Raw genomic sequence first — 21,195 nt, forward strand, 5'->3', positions numbered from 1 at the left:
GCTGCGTTTTCCCGCATCGCACACCTCCCGCCGGCAGTTCACACTGCCCTATGCGGACGGCTGGGAGTGTCAATGTTATGTTAATGACACCCCCAGATCCGTCGGCATATCGCAGTGCGATCTGCCGACTCGCACAAGAATCGGATCGCATGGTGTGAACCCCCATGCGATCCGATTCTGTTGCGGACCCAAAAAAGGGTCCCGTGCAAGTTTGCTGCGGGAGCGCTGCGAATTCAGCCATACTATCTGTATGGCTGTACTCGCATTGCTACGGAGATCGGATGTGATTTGCTGTGCGAATCACATCCGGATCTCCCCCCCGCAGCAGTGTGAACCAGCCTAAATATGTAAAGTTTAAAAAAAAAAGGCAATTTATTCTTAAAGCGGAGGTCCACCCTAAAATGGACCTCCGCTCATCGGAATCCCCCCCCCCTCCGGCGCCACAATCGGCACCTTTCAGGGGGGAGGGGGGTGCAGTTACCTGGATAATCCAGGTAACTGCACCCACTTCCGGGCTAGCTCTCTGCGGAAAGGGGCGTACGTTACGCCCCTTTCCGCAAGCGCCCGCCCCCTTCAGCAAGGGCCCCGCTGCCTGCTGGGAAACACACAGCTCCCAGAGGCAGCGGGGACCGTCCGGATTGCGCCGCGCGGCTCGCGCATGCGCAGTAGGGAACTGGGAAATGAAGCCGAAAGGCTCCATTTCCTGATTCCCATACCCAAGATGGCGACGGCACGAGCGAGCGATCGGCTTCGGGTGCCGACATCGCGGGCGCGCTGGACAGGTAAGTGTCACTATTTAAAAGTCAGCAGCTGCAGTATTTGTAGCTGCTGGCTTTAAAAAAAAAAAAAAAAAACGCGGAGTCCCGGTGGAGTCCCGCTTTAAATATCTCCATGCAGTGGTAAATATAAACCAACTATATGGTTAGGGAGCAAAATATCTAATCCACTCTGAGAATAACAGACAGAAGAGATATACTATTAGAGGGGATATACTGTATATTCTATTAAAGGGGATATATACTGTATATACTATTAGAGGATATATACTGTATATACTATTTCAGGGGATATACTGTATATTCTATTAAAGGGGATATATACTGTATATACTATTAAAGGGGATATATACTGTATATACTATTAAAGGGGATATATACTGTATATACTATTAGAGGGGATATACTGTATATTCTATTAGAGGGGATATATACTGTATATACTATTAGAGGAGAGATATACTGTATATACTATTAGAGGATATATAATGTATATACTATTAGAGGTAATATATACTGTATATATTATTAGAGGGGATATATACTGTATATACTATTAGAGGAGAGATATACTGTATATACTATTAGAGGGAATATACTGTATATACTAGTAGAGAGGATATATACTGTATATACTATTAGAGGAGATATATACTGTATATACTATTAGAGGATATATACTGTATATACTATTAGAGGGGATATACTGTATATTCTATTAGAGGGGATATATACTGTATATACTATTAGAGGGGATATACTGTATATTCTATTAGAGGGGATATACTGTATATACTATTAGAGGGGATATATACTATTAGAGGGAATATACTGTATATACTAGTAGAGAGGATATATACTGTATATACTATTAGAGGGGATATATACTATTAGAGGGAATATACTGTATATACTAGTAGAGAGGATATATACTGTATATACTATTAGAGGATATATACTGTATATACTATTAGAGGGGATATACTGTATATAATATTAGAGGATATATACTGTATATACTATTAGAGGGGATATACTGTATATTCTATTAGAGGGGATATATACTGTATATACTATTAGAGGGGATATACTGTAAATACTAGTAGAGAGGATATATACTGTATATACTTTTAGAGAAGATATATACTGTATATACTATTAGAGGAGATATACTGTATATACTATTAGAGGATATATACTGTATATACTGTTAGAGGGGAAATATACTGTATATACTATTAGAGGAGAGATATACTGTATATACTATTTGGATATATACTATTAAAGGGTGAATCTGGTAAATATCAGACTCAGAGATCATTTTTTTTTTATTATTATTTAAAAAACAAAAACAAACAAATGTCTTTAAAAAAAAATTCATTTTAAGAACGTTCGTTCGATTTTCTAATCATTAGTGGGTCAAATCAACGTTCATTTTCAACCACAGTGACAGGAAAATTTGGAAATAATAGAAAACTTCTTGGTGAAAGGAATTTTTCAGACAGTGTATGAGGTTTTCGTTCAGAAATTACATTCATTTTAAAAACGGAATGTTAAATACAAGTGAAAATTTCAAGCAACATTCTTTCATTCAGCGAATGTACAAAGATTTTCGATCCGTGTGGCCAGCATAAGGCTCGGTACACGCCTACACAGTTTGCTTTTGATCTGTTTCCGCTGTGCTTTGTGCTGTGCGTTTTGATTTTTGCGCGCGTGATTATGCTGCGGTTTGCGTTTTTGCATTTTTTTTTTTTTGGCCAATTTGTTGTTGGGCAGATTAAAAAACACAAATTGCTGCAAGAAAACGCATTATGCGCCTTTCTGCAGCCTCTCCATTGAAGTATATTGAGCCAAAAAAGTACTGTTTTGCATAAAAAAAAAAAGTCCCTGACCCTTTCCAAATACGCAGCGGCTGAAAAAAAGCATAGATGTGAATGTGTGCCATATAGGATACCATGTAAATGAACTGTAGGGCGTTTGTGCAAAAAGCTCCAAAAAACAAAACAAAAACACATAGATGTGAACCAGGTCTAAGCCCTTGTACACACGGTCGGAGATTCCGTCGGAATGTGTCCTATCGGAGCGTTTTGTCGGATATTCCGACTGTGTGTGGTATGCATCGGACTGTTTCCGTCGGAATATCCGTCGGACCAAATTTTCCAACTTGCCGGAAATATTTTCCGACAAAATGCTCCGATCGGACATACTCCGATCATGTGTAGAGAATTCCGATCCGACAAAGTGCCACGCATGCTCAGATCAAATTCCTACATCAAAGCTATTGGCTACTAGCCTGAACGTAGTCCCATCGTAACGAAATTACGTCATCACGTTCTGAACGATCGGATTTTCCGAAACAACTTCGCCCGACCGTGTGTATGCAACAGTTTCGGACAAAATCCACCGGACAAAATCCGACGGATTTGGTTGTCGGAATGTCCGATCGTGTGTACATGGGCTAAGACGTTTAGTAACATAATGGGGTTAAAAAAACCTAAAATGAGCCCTTTATAGTAGAAAAAAAGCAAATAATCGCTACTGTAAGGGGTTCATTTATTTTTTTACTGTAGAACTGTGAAAGTAATATTTACAGTAGCGATTATTTGCTTATTTTGTACTATAAAGGGCTCATTTTAATTTTTTTTAACCCCATTATGTTACTGGCCGATTAATCAATTAATTTCATAATCGATTAGTTGTCGATTAATCGATTCGTTTTTTCAGCCCTAATGACTGCGCAACTGTCATTCAAAGTGGGACAGCGCTGAAAGATGAAAATTGGCCTGGGCAGGGAGGGGGTACAAGTACCCAGTACTGAAGTGGTTAATGACGTATCAATGTTGTGCCTTTTCATATCTGCTCGGAGTTCAGCTTTAAGCTCCTCCTCCCCGTCTCTTACTAATATCTGGAAGAAAATAAAGGGAGATGTTTCAGGTTATTTAATATCAGGTGAGTGAGCCGTTCCTCCCGTGTTCTCTTCCTGAATGATTTACAACTCCCTATTGTTTCTACCTGTCCGCCCCCCTTTTCCCCGTACACAATGGACTGTTCCAGGTGAGCTGTCATCAGGACTGGCTCATCCAGCAGAGGTGTCAGGTGAGGTCAGGCAGGCGATGTGCTCGTTCCAGCCTGCAGAGCGCTCAGCCATCTCCGTCCTCTCCGGGAACATTGCAGGGAGACAGCCGGGTGAGACGGGTGAGACAGGTGAGACGCCGATCCCACCTACCTGTGTGACAGCTGTGTCACCTGCCTGGGACCTCCTCTTCTACCAAAAAGGAGGAGCGGACCGCCATACAGAACACATCCAGAGAAGATCCGACTGCTGAAAAGATCTGATAGCTGAGCTTCCTAAACCACCATATGTGTTTACGGTAAGATCCTCTCCAAGCTGGCCACTCACTTTACAATTGAACTGTACGATCTCACAACAATCTTCTTTATATTTAGCAAGAGCTTTGCAGGGTGAGCAATCCATTCCATTTTTATCCATTGCAGCCACTTACAGGTGTGACTGTTCCCATGCGTTGCATGTAGGGCAGCCTATTAAAATGCCTCCATAGAGCAGGTGTCCCCATCAGAGTGCCCTTTTACATCAGGTGCCCCTTTACATCAGGTGTCCCCATCAGAGCTCCCCCATAGATCAGGTATTCCTATCAGAGTACCCCCAGAAATCAAGTGTCCCCATCAGAGTATCCCTTACATCAGATGACCCCATCAGAGCTCCTCCTAGATCAGGTTCCCCATCAGAGTGCCCTCTTACATCAGGTGCCCCCTCAGAGTATCGCTTAAATCAGATGATCCAATCAGAGTGTCCCCATAGAGTAGGTGTCCCCATGTGGGTGTCCCCAAAGATCAGATCCCCCATCAGCGTGCCCCCATAGATCAGGTATGCCCATCAGAGTACCCCTTACATCAGATGACCCCCATCAGAGCTCCTCCTAGATCAGGTATTCCTATCAGAGTGCCCCCCAGAAATCAGGTGTCCCCATCAGGGTACCCCTTACATCAGATGACCCCATCAGAGCTCCTTCTAGATCAGGTTCCCCTATCAGAGTGCCCTCTCACATCAGGTGCCCCATCAGAGTATCCCTTACATCAGATGACCCCATCAGAGCTCCTCCTAGATCAGGTTCCCCCATCAGAGTATCCCTTACATCAGATGACCCCATCAGAGTGCCCCCATAGAGTAGGTGTCCCCATCTGAGTGCCCCCAAAGTTCAGGTCCCCCATCAGCGTGTGCCCAGCAGAGTGCCCCATTTACATCAGGTGTCCCTGTCCAATTGCACTTATTTATCAGGTGTCCCCTTCAGGGTACCCCTTACATCAGATGACCCCATCAGAGCTCCTTCTAGATCAGGTTCCCCTATCAGAGTGCCCTCTTACATCAGGTGCCCCATCAGAGTATCCCTTACATCAGATGACCCCATCAGAGCTCCTCCTAGATCAGGTTCCCCCATCAGAGTGCCCTCTTACATCAGGTTCCCCATCAGAGTATCCCTTACATCAGATGACCCCATCAGAGTGCCCCCATAGAGTAGGTGTCCCCATCTGAGTGCCCCCAAAGTTCAGGTCCCCCATCAGCTTGTGCCCAGCAGAGTGCCCCATTTACATCAGGTGTCCCTATCCAATTGCCCTTATTTATCAGGTGTCCCAATCAGAGTACCCCTTACATCAGGTGACCCCATCAGAGTGCTCCCTTAAAGTAGGTGTCCCCATCTGAGTGCCCCCAAAGATCAGGTGTCCCCATCTGAGTGTCCCCATCTGTGTGCCCCCACTGCTGCACCTTATCCTGCACGGTGAAGGTTCTGCCCTTTTGCGTCATTTCGATTGGATGTCCTATACACAAGAAATGCAGAAAAGAAAGTCCCTGACCCTTTTCCGCATAGGCGCTGCACAGAATCAGCACCATGTGATTTGGCGTGCATGAAAACGCGGCACGTTTGCAGATGGGTGTGAGTGCCATTAACAATTAATCAATCATGTCTGTTAAATGACAGAATGTTTCCATGCGTGTCCCAACATGCAGTAGTGTGAATCAGTGGTGGAACTACCAGGGTCGCAAAGGGCAACCAGGCCCTGGTGTTCCACTACTATGGGGAGGGGGGCCAAGATTGTAGGAAGGGGGCCACTGCAGAACATTTGAAAGGGTCCCGCTGCGGGACTGTAATGGTCTGTGTGACCTGCTTGCAAGTTCCTTGCAACTTGCTTGTGATTTCCTTGCTACTTGCTTGTGACTTTTGTAATTAACATTGCAGTCTATGGCACTCAAGTTGCAGAAAAATAGTGCAGGAACCTTTTTTTTTTTGCAGCTTTGACTTGAGTCACATTGACGGCACCCATTGAAATGAATGGGTTTTGACTTTTCATGTGTTGCAAGTCATATGATAAGTTGCAGCGGTGTGAACCCGGGGCCTTAAGATGGGACTAAAGGGCCAGAGATCAGTGGGAAGGGTCCTGGGCTTGGAGGAAAGGGCCCCAGGGCCAATGGAAAGGGCCCCCGGTGGTCAGGGGGGCCCTTCATGGTTTCCAGCACCGGGGTCCCCGATCAGACCACCCATTGTTCTCTATGGAACAGCGGATGTCAGCGGACAGGTCCGCTGATGGGTTCTAATGTGATTACAAAGGAGGGAGGTAATGGGGATGTAACCCATTATTCAGATCATCAAGTACGTCCAACGCGTTTCAGGGGAAAGGCCCCCCCCCTTCTTCAGGGCTATATACAATGGTAACGGAGGGGCTGAGAATGTCAATTATAATGTGGTCAAAAGCTCTGATATTCTCACCCCCAACAAACCTCGTCTTGATTGCTCCAAAAAACATTGTATAACGCCCTGAAGAAGGGAAGGATTTTCCCATGAAACGCGTCGGCAGTGTTTGATGATCTTGTTCAATAAAAAACAAATTTGAATTTATTTATTTGAACCTTCAAGCTAAATGACAGTTTGCAGTAGGCGCTTGTTCAATAAAAGATTTTAATTGAACCTTCGCTTCCAACAACATGTCCAGGATTTGATCATCTGATGAGTGATATATTTATCGTGGTCAGAGAGGTAGCAGCCTAAGACTGCAACCAGGTCCTATATGCACCTCACTTTCACCACAGGTTCACTTCCTCCAAGGAGAGCGCCCCCTCTTTTTAACAAACCTTGTGTTGGCTGTATAATGGTAGCCCTGAAGAAGGTGAGACCTTTCCCCTAAAACGCGTTGTCTGTACTTGATGATCTTGTTCAACAAAAGATTTTAAACGGACCTCCAAGCTACAATAGATGTCCTAAGAGGGGCGCGCTGACAATGCAACAAAGTGAGGTGACTGCCTCAGGTGGCAATCTGTGGGGGGCGGCACTGAGGTTAGAATGTACATGTGTATACACAAGGCAACATTACTGAGCTGGTTTCTAGGACACTGGCGGCTTGGTCGCACAGATTCATTGGTTGTTATGGTGCACCAGAACAGCCAGTGACTCTGTAGGGCCCACCTGCGTTCTAGTAACCAGTAATGCTGGGCAATCCATCCGCTAGCATCCTAGCAACCAATGACAGCCAACCACACAGTATCATTGGTTACTAGGACACTAGCAACTGAGCCACAGCATCATTGGTTGCCGTGGTAGCATCCTAGCAAACAAAAGGGGAAGTTTGTAAAAACTGTTAGATAATTGCCTCAGGTGACAATCTTTGGGGCACTGAGGCCAGACTATCCATCCTGGACACTCTGTCCTCACTGCAGCATGTTGCCCTGTATGCACAGGGCAATATTACTGAGTTGGTTGCTAGGACACTTGTTCGGCTTGGTCGCACATCATCATTGGCTGTTATGGTGCACCAGAACAACCAATGACTCTGTAGGGCCCAGCCGCCTACGTCCTAGCAACCAGTAATGCTGGGTGGTCCATCCGCTAGCATTTTAGCAACCAATGACAGGCTATCACACAGTATCATTGGTTGCTAGGATGCTGACAACTGAGACACAGCATCCTTAGTTGCTGTGGCATCGTCCTAGCAAGCAAAGGGGGAAGGTTGCAAAAACTGTGAGCTGACTGCCTAAAATGACAATCTGTGGGGCACGTAGACAGAATGTCCATACTGGACATGCAACTCAGTAATGTTGCCCTGACGGCAGCATTACTGAGCTGGTTGCTAGGACACAATAAGCTTAGTTGGACAGCGTCATTGGTTGTTATAGTGCAGGGGACCATCTGTACCAGAATGACCAATGACTCTGTAGCGCTCAGCCATCTGCATTCTAGCATCCAGGAATGTTGGGGCGGTCCATCCAGTAGCATCCTAGCAACCAATGACAGATCACTACACAGCATCATTGGTTGCTAGAACGTTTGCAGCTAAGCCACAAAATCATTGGTTGCTAGAATGCTTGCAGCTAAGCCACAGCATCATTGGTTGCTAGGACGCTAGCAGCTGAGCCATAGCATCATTGGTTGCTTGGACGCTAGCAGCTGAGCCACAACATCATTGGTTGCTAGGACACTAGCAGCTGAGCAACAGCATCATTGGTTGCTAGGACACTAGTAGCTAAGCAGCAGCATCATTGGTTGCTAGGACACTAGCAGCTAAGCAACAGCATAATTGGTTGCTAGGATGCTATCAGCTGAGCAACAGCAACATTGGTTGTTATGATTCTGGTAGCATAGCAACAGCAACATTGGTTGTTATGATTCTGGTAGCATAGCAACAGCATCATTGGTTGCTGTGGCAGTGTTCTAGCAAGTAAAGGGGGAAGGCCACAAAAACTTACACCTCAAGGCGATAATTAATCACAGTACATTCCTTGCACATAACCGTATATCCAGGACTCCTACAGGCTCATCCTGCCTACACTCACCAGCCACTTTATTAGCTACACCTGTTTTATTGCTTGGTAACACAAATTGCTAATCAGCCAATCACATGGCAGCAACTCAATGGCATCTAGACGTGGTGAAGATGGCTTGCTGAAGTTCAAACCGAGCATCAGAATAGGGAAGAAATGGGATTTAAGTGACTTTGAACGTGACATGGTTGTTGGTGTCAGACGGGCTGGTCTGAGTATTTTAAAAACTGCTGATCTACTGGGATTTTCACGCAAAACCATCTCTCGGGGTTTACAGAGAATGGCCCAAAAAAGAGAAAATATCCAGTAAGCGGAGGTTTTGTGGAGGAAAATGCCTTGTTGATGTCAGAGGAGAATGGGCAGACTGGTTGGAGATGATAGAAAGACAACAGTAACTCAAATAACCACTCGCTACAACCAAGGTATGCAGAATATCATCGCTGAACGCACAACACATCCAACCTTGAAGACCACACCGGGTGCCACTCCTGTCAGCTAAGAACAGGAAACTACAATTGGCACAGGATCACCAAAATTGGACAACAGAAGATTGGAAAAACGTTGCCTGGTCTGATGAGTCTCGATTTCAGCTGCAACATTCAGATGGTGGGGTCAGAATTTGGTGTAAACAACATGAAAGCATGGATCCATCCTGCCTTGTATCACCGGTTCAGGCTGGCGGTGGTGGTGTAACGGTGTGGGGGGGATATTTTCTTGGCACACTTTGGGCCCCTTAGTACCAATCGAGCATTGTTTAAACACCACGGCCTACCTGAGTATTGTTGCTGACCATGTCCATCCCTTTATGACTAGTGTCCCCATCTTCTGATGGCTCCTTCCAGCAGGATAATGCACCATGTCACAAATCTCCAATCATCTCACCACTGGACACTGAGGTCACTGAACTCCAATGGCCTCCACACTCACCAGATCTCACCACTGAACAATGAGGTCACTGAACTCCAATGGCCTCCACACTCACCAGATCTCACCACTGGACAATGAGGTCACTGTAATCCAATGGCCTCCACACTCACCAGATCTCACCACTGGACACTGAGGTCACTGAACTCCAATGGCCTCCACACTCACCAGATCTCACCACTGAACAATGAGGTCACTGAACTCCAATGGCCTCCACACTCACCAGATCTCACCACTGGACAATGAGGTCACTGTAATCCAATGGCCTCCACACTCACCAGATCTCACCACTGGACAATGAGGTCACTGTCCTCCAATGGCCTCCACACTCACCAGATCTCACCACTGGACAATGAAGTCACTGTCCTCCAATGGCCTCCACACTCACCAGATCTCACCACTGGACAATGAGGTCACTGTCCTCCAATGACCTCCACACTCACCACATCTCATCCAATAGAGCACCTTTGGGATGTGGCGGAAAGGAAGATTCTCATCATGTGCAGTCAACAAATCTGTGTGATGCTATCATGTCACTATGGACCAAAATCTCTGAGGAACGTTTCCAACACCTTGTTGAATCCATGCCTTAAAGAATGAAGGCGGTTCTGAAGGCAAAAGGGGGTCCAACTGGGTACTAGCAAGGTATACCTAATAAAGTGGCCAGTGAGGGTATATTTTGTAGGTAGAACACTAAAAAGGTTTGTCGAGGTGAAAGATCTGCCAATGACCATTTACAAGATCAGATCTAAGATTTCATATACAGAAGAAGGTATTTGTCATGTACGTCACTCTCCTGTGAAGTCTGGTTTTGTGCACTAGCTGGTATTTTAGCCTAGGGGGTCAACCTCACCCAGAATCGATATTCCAGTCTTGGGTGGGCACCCGGTTGGTCGAGCCACCCGCAGCTTCTTTCTCCGAGACCCCCAGAAGGAGTTTGTGGCAGTAATGGAGATATCACCGTCTCACAGCCGCATTCTCCAGATATTTGTTGGGCCTGCATTACGGAGGGAAGGTGACACCATCATTGTGTTTCAGTAGTGGAGGTAGCAGTTTGTTTGCTGCGGGATCCCTGGAGGGGTATAAGAAGCCAGTTTAAACTGGCCAACAACAACAACGCAAGAGCTGAAACAGGAGTTGGTCTTTAAAAGATAAGACTTGACAGGTTTACTGTGGGACAGGAAATGAAATGTGTGATCTAAAGCTAGGGTTGCCACCTGTCCGGGATTCACCCGGACAGTTCAGGTTTGAAATCATGAGTTCAGGTTTCGGACCGCGTGCAACCCGGACACATTATTCAGACCAGACTATGGCTTCCCAGCTGGGTTGCTGGCTGCAGTTGTGTAAGCAGAGAGTGTCTGTTACACTCTCTTTCACACTGCTCAAAGCCAGCACTAACAATTACCCCTCCCTCCACACAGACAGGAGAGGAGAAAGGGTTGATCTGCCCCTCTTCCTCCCACCCCTACCCCTCTGTGTCTGCCTACACTCCAGCAGCCTCAGCTACATCTGGATGAGAGGTGCTGACTGACAAGAGGTGAATGAGCTCACCATCCTTCCCTGTCTGTGACTGAAGTCTCCCCCTTTCTATCTCCTGCCTCTGAGTGAGTACACTAAGGTAAATCAGAGTTCTCAGAGCACCCCTTATATCAGAGTTCCCCTTTACACCAGAGGCCACAGAGTACTCCCCTTACATCAGAGCCCTCTCTGTACATCAGAATTCTCAGTGTTCCCTCTTAAATCAGAGTTCCCAGAGCATCCCTTATGTTGGAGTCCTCAGAGTTCTCCCTTACATCAGAGCCTGCAGAGTCCCCCCTTTACAGTGTAAGGGAACTCTGCAAGTTCAGATGTAAAAGGGGAACTCTGGACTCTGATGTAAAGGGGGACTCTTGTGATTAACTTAATTTGATTAGAAATGTTATTTAATTGCAAAATATATGTATAGTTCATACTATAAAAAATAAATTGCTGTGCGCCGCTAAAGTGTTCGGGTTTGACTTGAAGAAAAGGTGGCAACCCTATCTAAAGCTCACGCTCCATTTCCCAGCCATCCTATTGTTAGCTTCTGGTTTGTTCTTGAAAAGTTTAAATGTTTTCATTAATGTTAATAAAGCTGTAGCTAAAAATAAGAAACCCATAAAAGAAAATAAAATAAAAGCAGGTGCAATATTCACCTTCAATCCAGAGATCTTCCCGCAATACCCTTTTTTTGCCACTAGATGTCCTCAGTCTGATGGCCAGCATCATTCAGGCTTCTACCTCTAAACCTCGGTCACCCCCAGCCTGTGACTGGACATTAAAAGGAGAAGCAGCAGACTGATGAGCTCATCTCTCTGTCACTCTGCTGTCTCCTCCTATCAGCATGCTTCTTGTCAGCACATGAATTGATTGGCTCCTTGTACTGCTTCTTTCTCTCACACTCCAGCCTTGCTGTATAGGGACTGTAAGAGGTCAAATACCATATAATACCATGGTAAATTCAAATTTTTGGTTCTAAAATACATTTTTTGATGTATTATTGATAACAGATCAACATTAATTTGTGTCTTTTATATCTGCTGGTTTTAATGTACCTTCACCCTTGCATCTTCTCAAAGTCCTAAGCTGGCCATACATTGAATCTATATAATTTCAAGGGGTGATGGAGAGTGCTGGAGGACCTATTGCTGCTGGGGGATCTATTGTCACTGGGGGGGGGGGTCTATAGTTGTAGGGAGGTCTATTGCTGTTTGTGGGGGGATCTATTGTTGGTGGTGAATCTATTGTTTCTTGGGGATCTATTGTTGTTGGTGGGAGGTCTATTGTTGGTGGAGGAACTATTGTTGGTGGAGCTATTGTTGCTGGGGAGGTCTATTGGTGCCTTGAGGGTTGATTGTTGCTGGGTGGGATCTACTGTTGAGGGAAGTATCTGTTGTTATGGGGAGGGGTCTATTGTTGTTGTTGGGGGATCCATTGTTACTGGGGGGGGGAGTCTTGTTGGTGGTGAATTTATTGTTGCTGGGGGGTCTATTGTTGTTGGTGGGGATATTGTTGCTGGGGAGGATCTATTATTACTGGGGGGATGTTAAAGTAGAACTATATTTTTTTGCCATCTTTTCCCCATTGGGGAGATTTCCCATCACTTCCTGTCCCATAACCAAAACAGGAAGGGAGTAAAAATCCCTGCAAATTAAGGGAATACCTTGGGTCACCAGAACCCGTGTCCCCATTGTCAAATTTACCCTCTATTACTTTCCTGGGGACAACCCAAAGTGGGATTTTCTTTCGATGATAATGGTAAACAGGACAGAGAGGCTGAATCTCTTTAACGGGGGCACAGACAGCAATAAAAACTGACAAGGGTTCTAATACTTCTTCACTCTATCCAAAACAAAGAAAAAAAGTTACTGGCTTGGATCTACTGTTGAGGGAAGGATCTGCTGTTGAGGGAAGTCTATTGTTGCTGGGGGATCTAATGTTTCTGGGGGGGAGTTTATTTTTGCAGGGGGAATCTATTCTTTCTTAAGGGTCTATTGTTGCTGGCTGCAACAGTAGGTAGGTAGTGGCGGAGACCAGGAGTGCGTCGCATAGTAGCCCATAATGTGTCACTTACCTGACACAAGAGCCAGCGATGTCACCGATTTCCTTGCCATCTGGAAGCGTCCATCATCCTTCCGGGGTCACCGACTCCGGCTCTGTGACTGCCCGGAGTCGCGTGACGTCACTCCCGTGCGCGCGCATGGGAGCCGCCAGTCACGGCATGTCCTTTAATGACCCTTCTAAAGTGCGAATGCGCCGAATACATCGGCGCATGCGCAGAAGGGATCCTCGTAAGGGGAATTGTAAATATCTCCTAAACCATGTAGGTTTAGGAGATATCTACAGCATCTACAGGTAAGCCTTTTTCTAGACTTACCTGTAGGTGAAAGTGCGTTGTAAGGGTTTACAACCACTTTAAAATCACTGCTCCCGAAAAAACGGCCATTTTTAAAACTTTTTTTTGCATTGATCCATGACCCCTGGGGCAGGACCCGGGTCTCCAAACCCTTTTTAGGACAATAACTTGCATATTAGCCTTTAAAATTAGCACTTTTGATTTAGAATGTTTGGGTCCCATAGACTTTAATGGGGTTCTAAAGTTCGCGCACATTTTCGGTCCGTTCGCAGGTTCTGGTGCGAACCGCACCGGGGAGTGTTCGGCTCATCCCTACTGAACAGACACACCTGTAATTAAGACACACACATGCCTGTGGCCAAACATACTTTCTGTTCGGCTCCTAAACAGGAGTCCTTTCTTCTTCCTTTTTTTTTTTCAAAGTGACAAAAGGGAATTTGACAGGAATGGCACACCCTAGTGTCCATGGTGTTGTCCTTTACCAGGCACCCTGAGTGGCCATTTCCTGCTTCAACAGATATGTGAAGGGGGGAAACCCCACCCTAACCCATCTTGCGGTAACTTCAATTACAAATAGTACCTTGGGTCAGGCAATCTCCTTCTGTTGTCCCCTTCTCCTCGGACAGAGATAGGATAAGCCCTTGTCCGTCGGATTTTGTCCGAAACTGTTGCATACACACGGTCGGACGAAGTTGTCAGAAAATCCGATCGTTCAGAACGTGATGACGTTATTTCATTATGACGGGACTACGTTCAGGCTAGTAGCCAATAGCTTTGATGTAGGAATTTGATCTGAGCATGCGTGGCACTTTGTCCGATCGGAATTCTCTACACATGATCGGAGTATGTCCGATCGGAGCATTTTGTCTGAAAATATTTCCGGCAAGTTGGAAAATTTGGTCCGAAGGATATTCCGACGGAAAAAGTCTGATGCAGACCACACACAGTCGGAATATCCGACAAAACACTCCGATCGGACACATTCCATCGGAATCTCCGACCGTGTGTACAAGGGCTAAGACCGGGTGTGCTGTCCTTCCTTCACAACAAGAACCCTGTCTTTGTCTATGGCTCTTCTGAGCTTCCACTCCTTTTTGATGTCCTGGAACCGGACCCAAACTTCACTTTCCGGTGTCCTTGGTTTTGGAACATGCAGGTAATTCCACACCAGTTCATCTTCCCACTGCTCCCAGGAATCTTCTTCCACCTGCATGACACTCTCAGGAACATAAGGGTAGTCCAGTCCCCACTCCTCAGCAACTCTCTTCTGCACATTACGCTGAAATCTTGAGAGCCGCGTTATTTCTTTAAGCCTTCCCCACCCAGGCAGAACACAGGAGTCTGGTGACCTGTTCACCCCTTTGTTGCATCTCGATGCTCCCGTGGAAGGAGCTATTGAAAGTCCAATGGAGGGTACTGGGGTTTGCGGATGATTTAGAGACTTCTCTGATGCTCCAGAGGAAATTCCAGCAGAAATAGAGCTCTCCATGAACCATTCCTCCTCCTCACTATAATCAGCCTCTTTAGGGGATGACCACTCGAACAAGTTTTCCAGAGACCCATACTTCTCTAACACTTGTGGTGACCAACCGTCCACAGCCCGGCTCTTACTTACCCAGTCCAGCTCACCTGAGGGATCCCCCTCCCGTAACTGCGGCTCCCTCCGGACTGGTACAGCAAAAGTCTTAATGTCAGCCGCAGGGCCGTTTTTAAGGCAGGACAAAAGGGTCAGCTGCCCTGGGCCCGGTCATTGTTGTGGGGCCCAAAGCAGCTGCCTCATACTTGCCAACTATCCTGGTTTAAATTCCCTCGTCCCTTGAGGTTTTAGTCCTGTGCTGTGTCCCGATATCTCAGTGTGAAGTGCTGCTACAAATGCTGCCCAGCTCTGCCCTATTGTTGTGAACAGATGACTCACCTGCAGACCCTGTGTTTACATGTAAATGACCGGAATTCATATGCAAATAGAGGCGGCATTCATGTGTAAATAGCGGAGGCCGGCAGCATCGATATGTATATCATGCCCCCCTGAGGTCATATCCACAATAATCTCTAACAACCAATCAACAAGCAGAAATCATGTGCTGTAACATCTAGCAACTAATCAGTGAGCTGTAATGTGTGCTATAACCTCTAGCAACCAGTCAGAGAGCAGTAATAATACACTGTAACCTCTGGCAACCAATCGCAATAGCTGCCTGATCTGATTCAGTAAACTGATTTTGAGTCTAGCTGCTAATTATTGTATGTCTCATGGGGGGGGGCCCAAGAAAAGTTTTGCCCAGGGTCCAATCAATATTAAAGACGGCCCTGGACAGCCGACTTTTCCAGGACATCATCCAGGGTTCTTCCACACACAGTGACCCCCCCTCCCTGTCCCCAGGCAGGCCGCAGGCTTCCCCAGCATTACCTTTAGACATTGGCTCTGAGAGCTGCGAGATAGACAATATAGGGGACATCTCTTTCACCGCAGGGGTGGGCGACACATGACCATCTCTCTTCCAGGTCACCTGTGTCTGTGGAATGCACAGTCCGGTAGTTGGTTGGACATTGTAATACTGTGTCTCCTGTTGCATTGGCGGCAGCCGAGTCAGAGGACTTCTGCAATGGCCACACTGGGCCCAGGCACAAACTACAACCATGAGCCGGTAACATTCTGGACATAACATGCACAACTTCTCCACCACAGCGATCACTCCCAGGGCCAGTCCTCCAGTAACCTCCAAGCGCATGGCGGTATCCACCAACACCCGATCCTGCATTTCAGTGGGCCACTGCATGACTGATGCACTCTGAATACGATCAGCCATCTTCCTCCGCCTCGTGGTTTTGGGCGTTGCACATTGAAAGTTGTTGACTTCTCCTCCGGGGCGTGACTCCACCCCTCAACTCGTTGGCTCAGCGTGCGAGGAACTGTAACTCTACATTTACCCTGTGCTCCACAGCGACACCTGGCGGCAGGTACAGTGAAATTGCAGGCTAGCTGGCGGCAGTCACTTAATTCACATTAAAAATTACCCATTGTGATGTCCCAACTGTAAGGGACCAACTTCTCTGTAGTACTCGTCCGCAACACCCCCTGTGTTCGTGTTTCCAAGGGCAACAGCGACATCCACAAGCCCCATCTGCATTTTTAACTGTGAGAGCAGGATAAATTGTTGCAAACAGTGAGCGGTTGTCAGCGTTGTAGCCACACCATACACCTGTAATTAAATGACACGGTGCCGCTGTGATTGTCACGTATGACAGCACATATTACAGTCACTGAATGCTGGACTTCCTTATATCTTGACTGGCAAAAAATCCAGTTCTGTTGCTATGGCCAGCGGGCTGACAGTGAAGGCAAATCTCGGTGGGACCTCCAAATGTAGCGGTAACCCCATGGGGGCTGCGGAGTTCATTACCTTTTGCCAGACTGCTCCGCTTCCGATCCCCCATGCAATTACATGACAAACAATCAAAATAAACGTGTAGGGCTTAAACAATGTGACGAAACAAATGAATAAATAAATAAAGTGACCACTGTGTACAAACACCAAGGGATATACCGATGTTCCTTAAAGTAAGGGCATTAGTGGCATCAAAGTGGTGCTAGTAAATCATTTACCTAAACAGGTGTGCTTAAAATATGTCTATATGACATTTACCACATATAATATATTTGTACAAAAAACTAAAAAGAATCAAAAAACTAAGCAGTTTGTTGATATAAATATAAAGTCTCTTTGTATGGTGAGAATGATCAGATCCCACGTGTGTAGTGAAATTGTCACTCCACCGTCACTCTTAAAGAAATAGCATGCAGACACCACGTGACAGTCCCACCACCGCTGTGGATGCGGGCTTGCCAGATGTATCGGACCCAAAATAATATACATTCAAAGGGTCATACGGGTTTTTTGTGATACCAGCAGGAGCGCAAACTCATGCCGATTGGATCTCCAGGAAAACATCAACCAGTCTCTTTTACAATATCTCCTTCCAGACCAATCACTCGTTTAATAATCTTCTGTTCAGGGTTCTTTGGAGACCAAACAACGATGGCGGCAGCAAACCACGTGCTCACATCTGTAGACTTAAGACATAATTACATGACAAACAAACATTCAAGATTCTGGATTTATAATTCTTTATTTTGGGTATAAATGGGTGGGCTATTCAGTAGGGAATATGAGATGCCCCATCTGACCCCATTTTTAGGTTAAAGGATATTAATCTGTAGCCGTGGCTTTGTCAATTAAGTCCCTTATAGCGATCCTTTCTAGGTTCCACTTCTCTCTCTGACGTAACGCTCCCAATTTGGACAGATAAGCATTACTCTGCTTAACGCTGTGGGTGTTGAACTCAAAGTCACAGGCCATGCTGCCTATTTCCATGACTTGTATTGTCAAACTTCCCTCAGTCCTGGAAAGTGCTCGATACGGTGGTCCTTGGACAGGGCTGGACTGGGACAGAAATTTGGCCCTGGACTTCATCCAGACTGGCCCACTTACATTTTGAGTGCCCCATCAACACCTCCTTACATCAGAATGTTCCATTACCAGCCCCCTTACATCAGAGTGTCTCATCAGCACCCCCTTACATCAGAGTGTCCCATGAGCAGCCCCCTTACATCAGAGTGTCCCATGAGCAGCCCCCTTACATCAGAGTGTCCCATCAGCAGCCCCCTTACATCAGAGTGTCACATGAGCACCCCCTTACATCAGAGTGTCCCATGAGCAGCCCCCTTACATCAGAGTGTCCCATCAGCAGCCCCCTTACATCAGAGTGTCCCATCAGCAGCCCCCTTACATCAGAGTGTCTCATTAGCAGCCCCCTTACATCAGAGTGTCCCATCAGCACCCCCTTACACCAGAGTGTCCCATCACCAGCCCCCTTACATCAAAGTCTCCTTTTAACAGCCCCCTTACATCAGAGTGGCCCACTGAGCCATCGGCCCACCGGGAAACTCCCGGTAGACCCGATGGCCAGTACATGCCTGTCCTTGGATACACAGTATGAAGTTCCTGAGTAGCTCTACTGGGTTTTTTACTCCCGTTGCTCTCTCCCAATCAACAGTCCATGTTCTACTCACAGAAAGTTGATTGCCCAGTCTTCTTTCTCTGCTTAGCTTCTACTTCCTCCTCCTCCTCCTACTCTGCCTGGCACATCCCCGCATGGGACGCCCGGTATTCCTCCAGTGCTAAATGCTGACTTAGTCTCCAGGGGCCAGACCTTCGGCCTCCCTGGAATCGCCTCCGGCCCCCGGGATCTCTGAACTCCCGGACCTCAAGCCTCACACCTCCAACTTCAAACTTCTGAACCACCCAGAGCATGTGACCCCCCCCTTTTTAAGAGAGACCTCCCTGTTGACCATATCAATTAACCATTGGTCAATTCTCTCACGTGGGGTTTCCTGCCACTCAGGTCTCAGCCCATCCTCTCTTTCCAGCACAATCCACTGTCAAGCAGAGGAGGTATCCCTGAGCCCAAGTGTAGGCGGCCACACCCCCTTCTACTCTGACACTCCCAACCCTGAATAAACAACCAGGCCTAATAAAGAATACAGCCCTGGCTGAATTTACCTGTCTCTATATCCTACACTGTCAGAAAAACACCACTAAGCACCTACCAAAGGTACAGGGCGCTACATATATGTATCCAAATAACACGCCCAAACTCATCTCTTCACCACACAGAGCTACAAAGACAGGAGAATTCTTGTTGGGCAGTGTATTAGTGCTCGGAAGAACACACTTATGCCGTGTACACATGATCGGAAATTTGGCCAGTAAAAGACTGATGAGAGCTTTTGGTCGTAAAATGCGACCGTGCGTATGCTCCATTGGACTTTTTCTGGCCGAATATCCACCAGCAAAAGATTGAGAGCATGTTCTCAAGTTTTCGGTCGGAAAAAGTTCCGATCGGAAATTCCGATTGTCTGTAGCAATTTCGAAGCATGCTAGGAAACAATTCAACGCATGCTTAGAAGCATTAACTTCATTTTATCGGCTCGTCGTAGTGTTGTTGGTCACCGCGTTCTTGACGGTCGAAAGTCCAGTGAACTTTTGTGTGAGCGTGTGTATGCAAGCCAAGCTTGAGCGGAATTCCGTCGGAAAAAAAACCATCCAAGATTTTTCTGATGGAAAATCCGCTCGTGTGTACGGGGCATAAGGGTTCCTCTGGGGTAAGAAAGTTGAAAAAGGATGATTTTTAATTTTTTTGATAAGCCAGCCGTTTGAGGGAAGTCAATTGTTAGATTTACTTCTCTTTAGTGGGAACGGCAATAGATGGATCAAAATCCATCCGGTCCCTGCTGAACCACCCAAAGTTCGATCCATCTATGGCCAGCTCTAGAGTCATAAACCCCATGGTGACAGGCTCTTTATATATCGGTTTATCTGGAGTGACACATACAGTAGGTCAGACAAGTTCTATCAGATAAGTGTAACACTGAACATTATATCACTATTTGCCCTGATTAATGTTAAGGCTAAATTATCCTGGTGATAATGTGACATCGTAATTCTTCACTAATCACACCGCTTGACTGCTGGAGAAAGTGTCAATGACATAACTAGATGGACATGCTGATAAAGACATCGTTTTCCTGCAAGCATGGTGAATAATGTGAAGAGTGATGTCATAAGCCGGACAGGACAATGGAGCAGTCTGTAGAATCTACCTGTAATTACATCATATGACACAACTGTGACATCATGACTTTAAGGCGACAGACTGAACAACTGCAACATTCTAGGTATGAAGACAATTGCAGAAGACGGATAAATAAGAATAAGTTTAGCTGGAATCATTTTACCGATAGCTGGAAATCCATTCTCTGCAAGCCACCATCTTTTGAGAAATATTATCAGTACAAACATACCTGGCAAGGAGGATATTTCCTAGCATTAAACGTTGAGAAAAAAATGAGCACATAGTATAATTTACTACACTTCCTTAAATTATCGTCACTCCAAGACTAGAATTTGTTTGAACTTGGTTGCAGAAAATACTTTTATAATAGAATCAGAAAATGGTCCATGGACAGGACAGATAATGATGGAATAAGACAGTCCATGTATGGGGCAGATAGTGATACAATGATAAGGTGGTCCATGTATGGGGCAGATAGTGATACAGTGATAAGGTGGTCCATGAATGGGGCAGATAGTGATGCAATGATAAGGTGGTCCATGTATGGGGCAGATAGTGATATAATGATAAGGTGGTCCATGTATGTGGCAGATAGTGATACAATGATAAGGTGGTCCATGTATGGGGCAGATAGTGATACAATGATGAGGTGGTCCATGAATGGGGCAGATAGTGATACAATGATAAGGTGATCCATGTATGGGGCAGCTAGTGATACAATGATAAGGTGGTCCATGTATGGGGCAGATAGTGATACAATGATAAGGTGGTCCATGGGCAGGACAGATAATGATGGAATAAGACAGTCCATGAATGGGGCAGATAGTGATACAATGATAAGGTGGTCCATGTATGGGGCAGATAGTGATACAATGATGAGGTGGTCCATGAATGGGGCAGATAGTGATACAATGATAAGGTGATCCATGTATGGGGCAGCTAGTGATACAATGATAAGGTGGTCCATGTATGGGGCAGATAGTGATACAATGATAAGGTGGTCCATGGACAGGACAGATAATGATGGAATAAGACAGTCCATGAATGGGGCAGATAGTGATACAATGATAAGGTGGTCCATGTATGGGGCAGATAGTGATACAATGATAAGGTGGTCCATGGACAGGACAGATAATGATGGAATAAGACAGTCCATGAAT

The 21,195-nt window shown here is 46.0% G+C and overlaps 1 protein-coding gene across 3 annotated transcripts in view; it reads left to right on the forward strand.

The window, feature by feature from the left end:
• GRAMD1C (GRAM domain containing 1C) overlaps positions 1–21,195 on the forward strand; it is a 233,444-nt gene that overhangs the window by 26,596 nt on the left and 185,653 nt on the right. Inside the window, exon 1 of one of the 3 annotated variants that reach the window (XM_077479692.1) lies at positions 3,811–4,147. The exons of the other annotated variants lie outside the window; for them this stretch is intronic. The gene's annotated coding sequence lies outside the window, so the exon portion shown is untranslated. Of the gene's footprint in view, positions 1–3,810; positions 4,148–21,195 lie in introns of those variants that run through there. 3 annotated transcript variants of the gene reach the window in all.

Source organism: Lithobates pipiens, unplaced genomic scaffold (assembly GCF_037356315.1).
Source record: "Lithobates pipiens isolate NorthernLeopardFrog02 unplaced genomic scaffold, aLitPip1_a1.2 Scaffold_16, whole genome shotgun sequence".
NCBI classification, from domain to species: domain Eukaryota; kingdom Metazoa; phylum Chordata; class Amphibia; order Anura; family Ranidae; genus Lithobates; species Lithobates pipiens.